The sequence below is a fragment of the Zea mays genome, chromosome 6, assembly GCF_902167145.1.
Source record: "Zea mays cultivar B73 chromosome 6, Zm-B73-REFERENCE-NAM-5.0, whole genome shotgun sequence".
Lineage (NCBI taxonomy): Eukaryota > Viridiplantae > Streptophyta > Magnoliopsida > Poales > Poaceae > Zea > Zea mays.
The window spans coordinates 26,587,790-26,598,467 of record NC_050101.1 but is presented as its reverse complement, the minus strand read 5'-3'; the positions used below and the strand labels follow the sequence as shown (position 1 = coordinate 26,598,467).

Sequence of the window (10,678 nt, the reverse complement as noted above, 5' to 3'; positions counted from 1 at the left end):
CTAGCGTATCCCCACCGCAGCCTCGCTGCCGCAGCCATAATCTCCATCTGCAGCGCATTCGTCTCCACGCAACTCAGCCTCAACTCCCGCCTCCACAACCTCTGCTCCACCGCAGGCGCGTGTGGGTTCTCACCTGGCGACGGTGTCGGTGGTGCAACCACATGGCCCTTGGAGGCGGCTTCCGCAATGCTGTGACCACCTCGACATCCTTCTTCCAGTACAACATCGACGTCGCTGTAACACCGGTGGCTGCGACATTGCTGTCATCCAACCCAAGACCGCTCTCCGTCGATCAAACCAACGCTCTATACTTTGTTGAATAAAGATTATAGACAATCAAGGTTGGTTATTTTTCAATCTGGATGTTTAATGGAAAAATGCAGATCATTGGCTAGTGTAAGTGTATAATCCTAGTCCCATACAACATGGAATAATGTTTTATTTTTTATACATGATTTCATCCTATGTTCCTTTAAAATATAGAGAAGATAAAGGATTATTGTCGTCGCCGATCAAACCAGCGCTCTATACTTTGTTGAATAAAGATTGTAGACAATCAAGGTTGGTTATTTTTCAATCTGGATGTTTAAAGAAAAAAATGCAGATCATTGGCTACTGTAAGTGTATAATCCTAATCCCATACAACATGGAATAATGTTTTAATTTTTTTATACATGATTTCGTCGTACATTCCTTTAAAATACAGTGAAGAGAAAGGATTATTGTCGCCGCCGATCAAACCAGGGCTCTATACTTTATTGAATAAAGATTGTAGACAATTAAGGTAGGCCATTTTTCAATCTGTATGTTTAATGGAAAAATGCAGGTCATTGGCTACTGTAAATGTATAATCCTAATCCCATACAACATGGAATAATGTTTTAATTTTTTATACATGATTTCGTCCTATCTATATCTTTACTAATATTTCTACTATCTATTAAGAAACAAAAGTGGGCGCCCTGGCGCTACCATGCCTCCACCCCCTTGATGCCCGCGCCTGGTCCCTTCCGCACAGTGCACCCGCCTCCCCCGCGAAAGCCATCGCCGCCCATCGCCGAGAAATATGCGCCCATCACCAAGAAATCCGCCCTCTCCTCACCACCCACAGATGGAAACCCTATGACCCCTCCCTCCCCTCACCGCCACCCCAGCCCGCAGTCTCTCCTCAACCTCCCCGCCTCCGCATGAATCTCCTTCCTTCCCTCAATCGCATGCCAGGAATCTCCAACACAAATTATCGTCTACCCGATCGTCATCCACAAAACCCAAGCGCAGCCGAACCCCACCATCTTCTTATTCATCGACATCGTCTTCGTCGCGTTCCTCCCAGGGTCGGGCGTCATCGAGAGGCCCAGGCTGACGCTCCCCTCGAACCGCGTGGGAGAGGGACGCGTTGGAGGCGGGATTGAGCACGACAGCCACGACGAGCGATCTGCGGACTATGGGAGCGCACCATGGGATGTACCCGTCGGCTTTTACGCCGCGTGCACCACTAGAGGAATCGCCAGCTGTGGGCTCATGGCTGTCACGACGCTCGACCTCGCCAAATTCAACATGTAGGTGAGCGATAGCGGCCTAGATCTATGGCCCTAGTGCTCCACGAGCTCTTTTTTTTTAAAAAAAAAATATCATGTGTATCAGTGGAATTTTGGTGCCTTTAGTTTTTTCTTAGTTATGTTCTTGTTTTGAAAAACAAAATTCTAGATTAGGGACCAAGTATCTGTAAAGAGGTATGTCGTAGAGCACATATATGCAGTCATGCTAATCCTAATTTACATCATGTGTGACAAAAATTTCTTATCCATATTTGTTTAATGTGTGTAATATTGTTACTGTGTCTACAACAGAAGCCTCTTGAGAATGTGAATGGTACCATCCAAGGATCATGGAACGGCTATGCGAATGATGATGACAGAGCACTTTTGAAGGTATGTGTTTAGCATTGAATTATATATTTACCGAGACATGCTTGTGTCTACAAGAAATTTCTTTCTAGATTGAGTTATATATAGCACATCATTCTTTATATATAATTGTTTCACTTGGGAGATAAATATACATGGAATATATATTTACGATTTGATCTTTAAGTGTCTTGATCTCTATGTAAAAAACTCAGAAAAAGATGATTTTCTTGCCATGTTCGATCAATCTTTCTATCTAAGTGCATGCTTGTGATACTGCTTAATGTGCACTGCTTCTCAATAGAAAAAGGTTTTTTTTTCAGTTCCTAGGAAATAGTCTAATGTGCAAGCTCACTTGTTTAGTCTGCTAAACAACAATCGATGGATTAGAAATTACCCTTACAAACTTATTGCTTCTTTAAGTTATTAAGTTTGCCTCACCAACTTCTGTTAGAGCTTACTGCATTGCCCTTGATTGTAGCTAGGTTGAACAATAGTGGTGCTAATGCATGAATTTAGATTTTATAGTGCAGAAATCATTTCGATTTCCCTAACCTAACTAATTATCATTTCCAGAGTGCACCATGCTGGTGCACACAAACAAATATATTTTGAGCCCCAATATGTGAAGACTAGGATTGTATCGTGTGGTGGGCTCTACCCAGGTCTCAATGATGTCATTCAACAGGTAGGTTAGAACTGATGTGGACGCCATTATAAGCTTTGAATTTGATCAATTTTGTGCTCTTGTAGATTGTGCTTACACTTGAAAAATATGGGGTGAAAACATTGTTGGGTACATCATGGGTTCCGTGGATTTTTTCTACATTATAACCTTGAAGTGCCAGTAAGATTCTTTTCTACATTATAATCTTGAAACATTGATAGACCCGTAGAAGGGAACTTACTCTTTTTCCTTCATTCAACTTTCTAGGCATATAGTCCAAAATATCAATATTGCTGGTGGTAGCTTCTTAGGAGTCTCTCACAGTGGTGCAAACATTTTAGACATTGTTGACAGTATTCATGCAAGTGTATGTCCTTCTGTTACTTTGGAAAATATGTCTACAATAATTACTAACTGAAAGATTCGTCAACTTAATTTCGACATGCCACATTCAGGCTAGGAGGCCCGATATGATCTTTGTACTTCGTCGGGTAGAGGAAGCCGCACAAAGAGCTATCAACTTTGCATACATTGAGGTGATTGCTTCAGCATCATCTTGGTCTATCAAGCACATATAAATCTTACTCCCTCTGTCCCATAAAGAGTGCCATTATCATTTTCCAAGAAGTTAAACATTTCAAATTTGGCTACGTATATAAAAGAAAATATTAATATTTATAGTGCATAATTAGTATAATGACGCGGCTGCAGCTGGAGGGCAAAGCGAGGAGGCTGCTAAAGAGGTGCTATTTGTGGGGGTGGAGGAGGAGGTGGAAAAGGAGGGGAAGCGTGAGGAAGAGAAGAGGGAGTGGGAAAAAGGCGAGGAGGTTGGTAGAGAATTTGTTGCACATGTGCCGCTACCTGGCAAGAGGAGATTAAGTGCATGGTCTTAGATAGGTAGAAGGAGCTGCTTAGCAAGTATGCTAGTGATTCCCTACTGGTTGAGGAGGAGGAGGAGGCCAAGGAGATCCTCAATGTCCAACACTAGAAGATAGAGTTAAGCAAATGAATGTTCTTATTTTGTTGCATTCAAAACTATTTATTCGATTACTATCGGTGTCGACTGCTGCAAAGAATTCAGATGATGATGTAGTGCCTCTTTATTACAATTCTTAATCCATTGTTTGTGTTGCATTAGTAATATTTTGGTTTTGGATGTTCAAAGATGTGTTCATCATTGAAATACAAATATAGGGAGCTTCATCTTTTACTGCTTTAGGATAGAAAAATTGATGTATTGTTTTAGACATTGTTGTCTGTGCGACTGTGATGTTTAATGACAGTGAAGCTGCATCTAATTAGTTGTGTTTATAAAAACTTCCTGAGACCTGTTGAAATTTGGTATCAAGTCTCCTTAGAGGCTAGAGCTATTATTACTTTAGTATAAAACATACAAAACTGATTTGACGAGGTCAAACCCTTTAGTCATATCATGTACTTGTTGATTAATTAATCAATAAAGGTCTGGAATTATTTTATACTCTATTTTGAAAACACTTGTAACTGTCATAAAAAGACACATTAGATTTGATTTGCATATTCACTTATATCATACACAATTTTGATTTAATTTGCATATTCACTGAACACATTAGATTTACTAGAGCAAAGTACAAACCATACATATGTTTCTGCTGATGACCAGTGAATACCCAATCTTCTGTGGTAGATAAAATGGGTTCTCTTACAGGTTGATATATGAAAATTTTAGGGGGAATGTATCTGAGAAGTAACTCTCCCTCTGACAAGCAAATCTGAGTTGCCATTTTAAGAAACAACTTTACTGATAGAATTTAAGAGGGTACAAAGAGAAGGTGAGATGCAATAAAACCATTTTTAGCTGACAACAGTTGTGTGATAGAATTTCTATTATAGAGAGAGCTCAGTTGCAAGCTAAGGCTAAAGTTGCGGAGGATGTTTGCAAGAGGGCCAAAGTATTAGTTGTTGTTGAGGCTACTGCAGAATATCAAAGAGAGCTTGAGAGACAAGCATCTCACATAGCTTTTACATGAGGTAATATCTATCATATACTCCCCACATGCAACATCATATGCTTTGTTGTTACCATACTTGAAGTGTAAGCAATGTTGGCTTGTAGATGGAGAAAATTGTGGACATCAATGAAGAGAGCCATTTTTTGAAACATCAACGAATGGAGCCATTTGTTGCATCTCTCTGAAAATTAAGCATAGAGGAGAGAGGGTTTTCTACGTGTGCTCTATATCTTCAAGGTGCTTCCCTTTTCTCACTTCAAAAAGTTTGTTTATAAAAAACTCATTAGGTCTTGGGGATGAAAAGGGTTAGAGAGTCTCCACTATGCACAGTTTTCAGAATGGTGTTTTGGCAATAATTTTGATTTCCTATAGGGGATAGCAAAATATTGATTTGGACTTGCCTATATTAACAATTGTAAATATGTAATCAAATGATATTCTGGTTGGCTTATGTTTGTATGAATAATTTTTATTCAAAGTTGTATATCTTTATATTACAAAACTATTGTTTACAAGGTCAAGCTTATGGGTTACTACTATGTAGACCTATCATGAAAACTTCATGCGTTACTAGATACAATCTAGGTATCTATTATTTTTTAATAAAATGTTTCGAGATAGTTTTAGTTTCTATGGCAAGGCATGGACACATCTATACGTCTTTTATGTATGTAAACATCCTTAATCTTTAAAAAATTCTAAAAATGTATAGAAGGATAATTAGTGCTTCTACATCTTAATGTGTTTTATTATAATATGTTGACTTTGTATTAACGCACGAGCACATAACTATTGATGTATATAAGTCTGCATGTTATTGATGGCTGCAATGGTGAAATAACTAGGTTAAAACAATAAAATCTATATATGACTAGGATCACAAATAGATCATGAAAATCTTTTATCATAACAGTATAACACACATTTGTACATAAGTTATCGTGGTATTATATGTTCTTATTGCAACGCACAGACACATACCTACACCTGGTGCTACCATGACTTCACTCTCCCCACGCCTAGCGCGCGCAAAAAATAGTGCAGATCAAGCACTCAAACCCACGCCTCTTGCTCTAGAAATTTGGGGCTAACCAACAAACCACACACACCCTAGTGTTTAGAGATAAACAATAATTATATTTGTAGTCTAGACGCCGCTCCACCTGACTCGTGGCAATGCATGGGCATATACCTAGTGTTCATTTAAAATACTGAGAAGAGAAAGGATTATTGTGGTATTTGGTGACTGCCAAACCAGTAAATGGCTTGGGCCGAAGCAGCAGTGCTACATCAACATGGGAGACTCAGAGAAGAGAGAGCTGCTAGCCGAACGAGCTCAGGGCCATCTAATTATTTATTTACTATCTCTACTACTTATTAAGGCTGTAAGGGTAGCCTGCCTCCCTTGTTCTGCCTTCCATCAATCTCAACTGTCAGTCCATTTGCCTACGCCTTCGCTTCGATCTCGTCTGTCCCTTAATTCTCTCTCGATCCATGCTCTGCCTCTTTCCTCCAACAACCTTTGCACCCCGCCGCATACCGTCTCTCTTCCGTCTCCGCCTCCCTCGCCCAGAATCCTTCGCACTGCCTTGGAGGACCTCGTCTTCCATCGTCGCCGCCCCGTCTGTCCACGCGGAGGCTCCCGCCTTCTGCACCCGCACCAGCGAAAAGTCCCTGCGGCGTTGTGTGCCTTATTTGGCGTTGGCAAATGTCTGTGTCTCACATTCTTTGTTCTCCTTTGGCACCCCTCCTCACAACGAAACCCTAGAGTTTTATGCGGACATAGGCAGTCGTTGCCGCCCCGTGCAGCTGCCGCACAGACCGCAACCGCCACCGACTCCCGCCCTTCGCCCAGGCCCACTCGCCTCCATCACAATCTCCGCCCGCTTCAGCCCTCATATAATTCCCCCACCATGAAAGCCACGACGCATCAAATCCACCCAGTCACGACCACCACCCCGCTAGATCCGATCGAGCCGTGCACGGCGACCGATGGAGGAGTTGGACGCAAGCAGGAAGAGGATGAGCTCCTTACAGCCAAGGCGGTGGTGGGGGCAGAGCTAGCACGCAAGTTAGGGGCCAGTGGAGGGCACGGCATCTGAGTGAGGCCTTCACCCCCTCTTCTCACACTCCTCCCCCATCTGTCACCTTCTCCCCCACGCGGTGGCCCGGATCCCCACCCCGACGGTCGGCCAGATGCTGCACACCGAGCCTTCAGCCCAGCCCTAGCGGGTGCGCCACAGTGCCCCGCCGGTGACCTCATGGGTTGTCATCCGTGCCATCAGCCTAGCCCCAATGGGTGTGCCACATCACCCCACCGGCAACCTCAATAGAATTACCCATATGAAGTCATCAATAGAATTCTATTGCACAGTTGTGATGGCCATGTGGCTGGGAAAGTCGGTGGGTCAAGTCCGAATGGAAGAAGGATGAGAACATGGCCGGTGAATGGAACCACACCTCAGGGAGATGGAATGGAGATGTAGAGGTCAAAGGTAAATTCAAAACACTAGAAGAATGGTTATTTCAATTTACTAGTTACTCAATACGGTTCTATGCCATTTCAACTGAATACCCTAAGTTCAGCAACAAGAATAATACCCTGGTGCTGTAGTTCTCTATGAAGCATGAGCAAAAGCTTGACCATGGTGGTGATTACGTCAAGTTGGTGGGTGGTGATGTAGACCAGAAGAAATTTGGTGGGGACACACCTTATAGGTAGCCTATGGATATATTCTTGTACTCTTTCTCCCTATCATATCTGATCTTGTAGTAGTAGTTGACTTCATTCTTCTGTATGCAGCATTATATCTGTGGGTACATCACCAAGAAGGTTCACACTATCCTGACAAAGGATGGCAAGAACCACTTGATCAAGAAGGATGTGCCCTGCGAGACTGATCAGTTGACTCATGTTTACACTTTGATCATTTGTCCTGATGCAACATACTTTTCATTAATAATGAAGAGATGCAAAATGACAACATCTATGAGCACTGGGATATTCTCCCCCCCCCCTAAGCAAATCAAGGACCCAGAGGCTAAGAAGGTAAATACTTAATATTTATTATTGTGAATTTCTTTGTTCGCACTTGTTCGTAAATAATTGAGGTTTATGTGTTTATGATTGCAGCCTCAGGACTAGGATGACAAGGAGTACAATCCTGACTCTGAGTTCAAGAAGCCAGAGGTAGTGTTTTATTTCTAGGCACATATGCGTATGCTTATTATTAGTGAAAAGTCTTAGGCTGTCCTCACCAAACCATGAATATGGTCGTGCATTGCAACGTAGGGTAGAGTTTGAAATATGAGGTGGGATAGAAAGTCTGCTAGAGATGGCCTTACTGACCACAATTTAATAGCTTCTATTGTATAATATTCGATGAGACATTTGTTATTCCTCAAGTCACTACCAGTTTCCTTAATTCGTTGAACAGTACGGCTCATTGCTTTTTTCCATTACTTTTTAGGGCTATGATGATATTCCCAAGGAAATTCGTGACCCTGATGCTAACAAGGTATTTATGTGGTTATTTGTTATGTAGTATGTGTTATAGGATGAATACCATGGGTTTATAAATTCTAAAATGTGCATTGCAGCCTGAGGACTGGGACAATGAAGGAGATGGTGAATGGAATGCCCGTTTGCCCCTACCATTCCTAACCAAAATACAAGGGACCATGGAAACAAAATGGTATGACAATTCCTTTAAATACATAAAAACTACCATCAGTTCATATTCTGATATCTGACAACATGTTGTTTCACTTGCCAGAAAATCAAGAACCCAAACTACTAGGGTAAATGGAAGGCCCGTATGATTGACAACCCAGGTATGTTTTCCTAAATTGAACAATTTATCTTCTTACTGTTTGGTTATTAGAATATTAGTGTTGAATTTATGTCTTGTGCTTCACAGATTTCAAGGATGATCCATACATTTATGCTTTTGACAGCCTAAAATACATTGGCATTGAGATGTGGCAGATTGGTGTTGGCTAGTTAGATCTTCTTTTCTCGTTCAGAAAGACATCATAATTATGCTTTTTTTCTATATACAGGTTAAATCAAGCACTTTGTTTGACAACATCATTGCCACTGATGATCCTGCGTTGGACAAGACTTTTGTAGAGGAGACATGGGGCAAGCACAAGGAGGTGTATTTTTCCTCATAACATCTCTGAATCAGTAACTCAGGTATTGTTGTATGTTGTTTCTTTGTCATACATCCTGGCCCGTGTTGACATAGGGATTAGTTTCCTTAGGTTGAACTTAATTAACTATAATCAGTGCTCAATGCATGTGGGAATGTGGATTGTATGCATAACCATTTATTTGGGTTAAATAGCTATTAAACAAGCAAAATGGTTGGTTAAACGGACACAACCAGTCTCCATGTGGTGATTAAGCAGGCTAAATTGTTGTTCATGCGAGTAGAGGTATTTTGCAACACTTAAATAATGGATAGTGCCTTGTCGTTATAGTTCTATATCATATTTTTATGTACCATTCATAATTTTTTATTTGAGCTGTCACCTGCAAGTTTCTCGACAACTTATCTCTTCGTCACTGTATTAACCTTTTATGCAGAAAATGGTTGTCTTTGTCATGCGATAAGGCTGTTTGGAATGCTATCACAAATAATCAGGTAGTTCAAGGTTTCAGGAGATCATTACATGATGGTATGTTGCATGAAACTTTCATGTACATGCATGAATCATATACAATATTATGATATTGGGTATGTTGTTACAAGTTCTGTATTATAGTGGTTGTTGTCTTGTTACATATTATGCTTCTGTGGTCAGGGGATTTGATCAATATGTTGATGCACCAAGATTAATAATTTGTTTATTACTTCTAAATTATCCTTTCTATATCTATCAGATCTACCAACAGAGACAAGATTATCCCACATGTTGTCTCGTGGTTCACTGGAGTGGCTGCTCAACATGAGGAATATGAAGTTATGGATGGTGAGGATGACGATGATGAGGATGATGATTATTATGATACAAAGGTATGGGAACTTTTTTCTCTAATGAGGAATCTCATTTCTACACCCTTTCCGACTTCTGACTATGTTTTGACATTTTTTATTTCCTCTTTGGAACAGAAGAAAGGGAACTGCTGGAGGGGAAGGGAAACAGGGCAAACGACCTACAGAGTGCAAGCAGCAGTGAGGTAATGCACATTGAGTGTCAGTAGACATTAACTGTGGAGCAATTAGTTTGGTTCTACTTGATGCAATGTCATTGGGTTGATTTTGTGGAGCCCTTCTGGGGGCGCTTGATGGTTTTACGGAATTGGTGGGGGATGTTTCTGGTACATGGTGTTATATGTGGGTAGTTTTGTCACTTATTGTGTTGGGTTTCAGATATTGTGTTCTTATGCTTGGAGTGAAGATGGTTGCCACTCTCGTATGTCTTATTGTGCATACCAGAAATTTAGCTCTAGGTAAAAGGCTAGCCTTTTGCCTAAATGTTTTGCGAATTGCATCTTGCACAAGGGTCTTGCATTGTCTATTGTTTCACAATGAGGAGACGTTGGTAAGTGAGGGCGCTAGGCCTCATGGGGTAATTGTGTGAAGATTTTATTTTTGTACTGCTCTAGCATTCTAGAATCCATTTCAGAAAAGGAAAGTGATTTGTGAACTTTAACACTAGCCACTGGTAGTCACTCTTGTGCATATTTTTTGTTGGAAAAATCTACTTCATGTCTGGTGTTCAAGAGGTTCCTGAGCTTCAGGAAGAAGCATAGGGGGAGGGTGGTCACTGTCATCGACTGCACGTCGTCGCCCGTGCCCTCGCCGGTCAACGACGCCAGCGGCAGGTGGCAGCCCGCTAGCTGGTGGGTCGGGCAAGCGCAGGATGGGCTCCTCTGATGCTGTCTCTGATGATACGGACCATGGCTACCCAGTATCTCCACAAGATACTGCTTTCTTCTCAATTTCTTTGTGCCATTTGACATTCCTTTTTTGTGCTTTGGACCATGGCTTTGGTTCTTGTGCGCTTTGTTTCCTTTTTAGAGCTCTTCTTCGGTGTTTTTAGATAGCCTATGCTCTTTAACCTATGACACTCTCAACTGAACGGTTCCATATACTTTCAGC

General features: G+C 41.4%; 1 pseudogene; it reads left to right on the top strand.

Annotated features, from left to right (window-relative positions):
- The first annotated feature begins 6,954 nt into the window (after positions 1-6,954).
- On the top strand, positions 6,955-10,453 carry LOC103630905 (calreticulin-like; annotated as a pseudogene).
- The last annotated feature ends 225 nt before the right edge of the window (positions 10,454-10,678 follow it).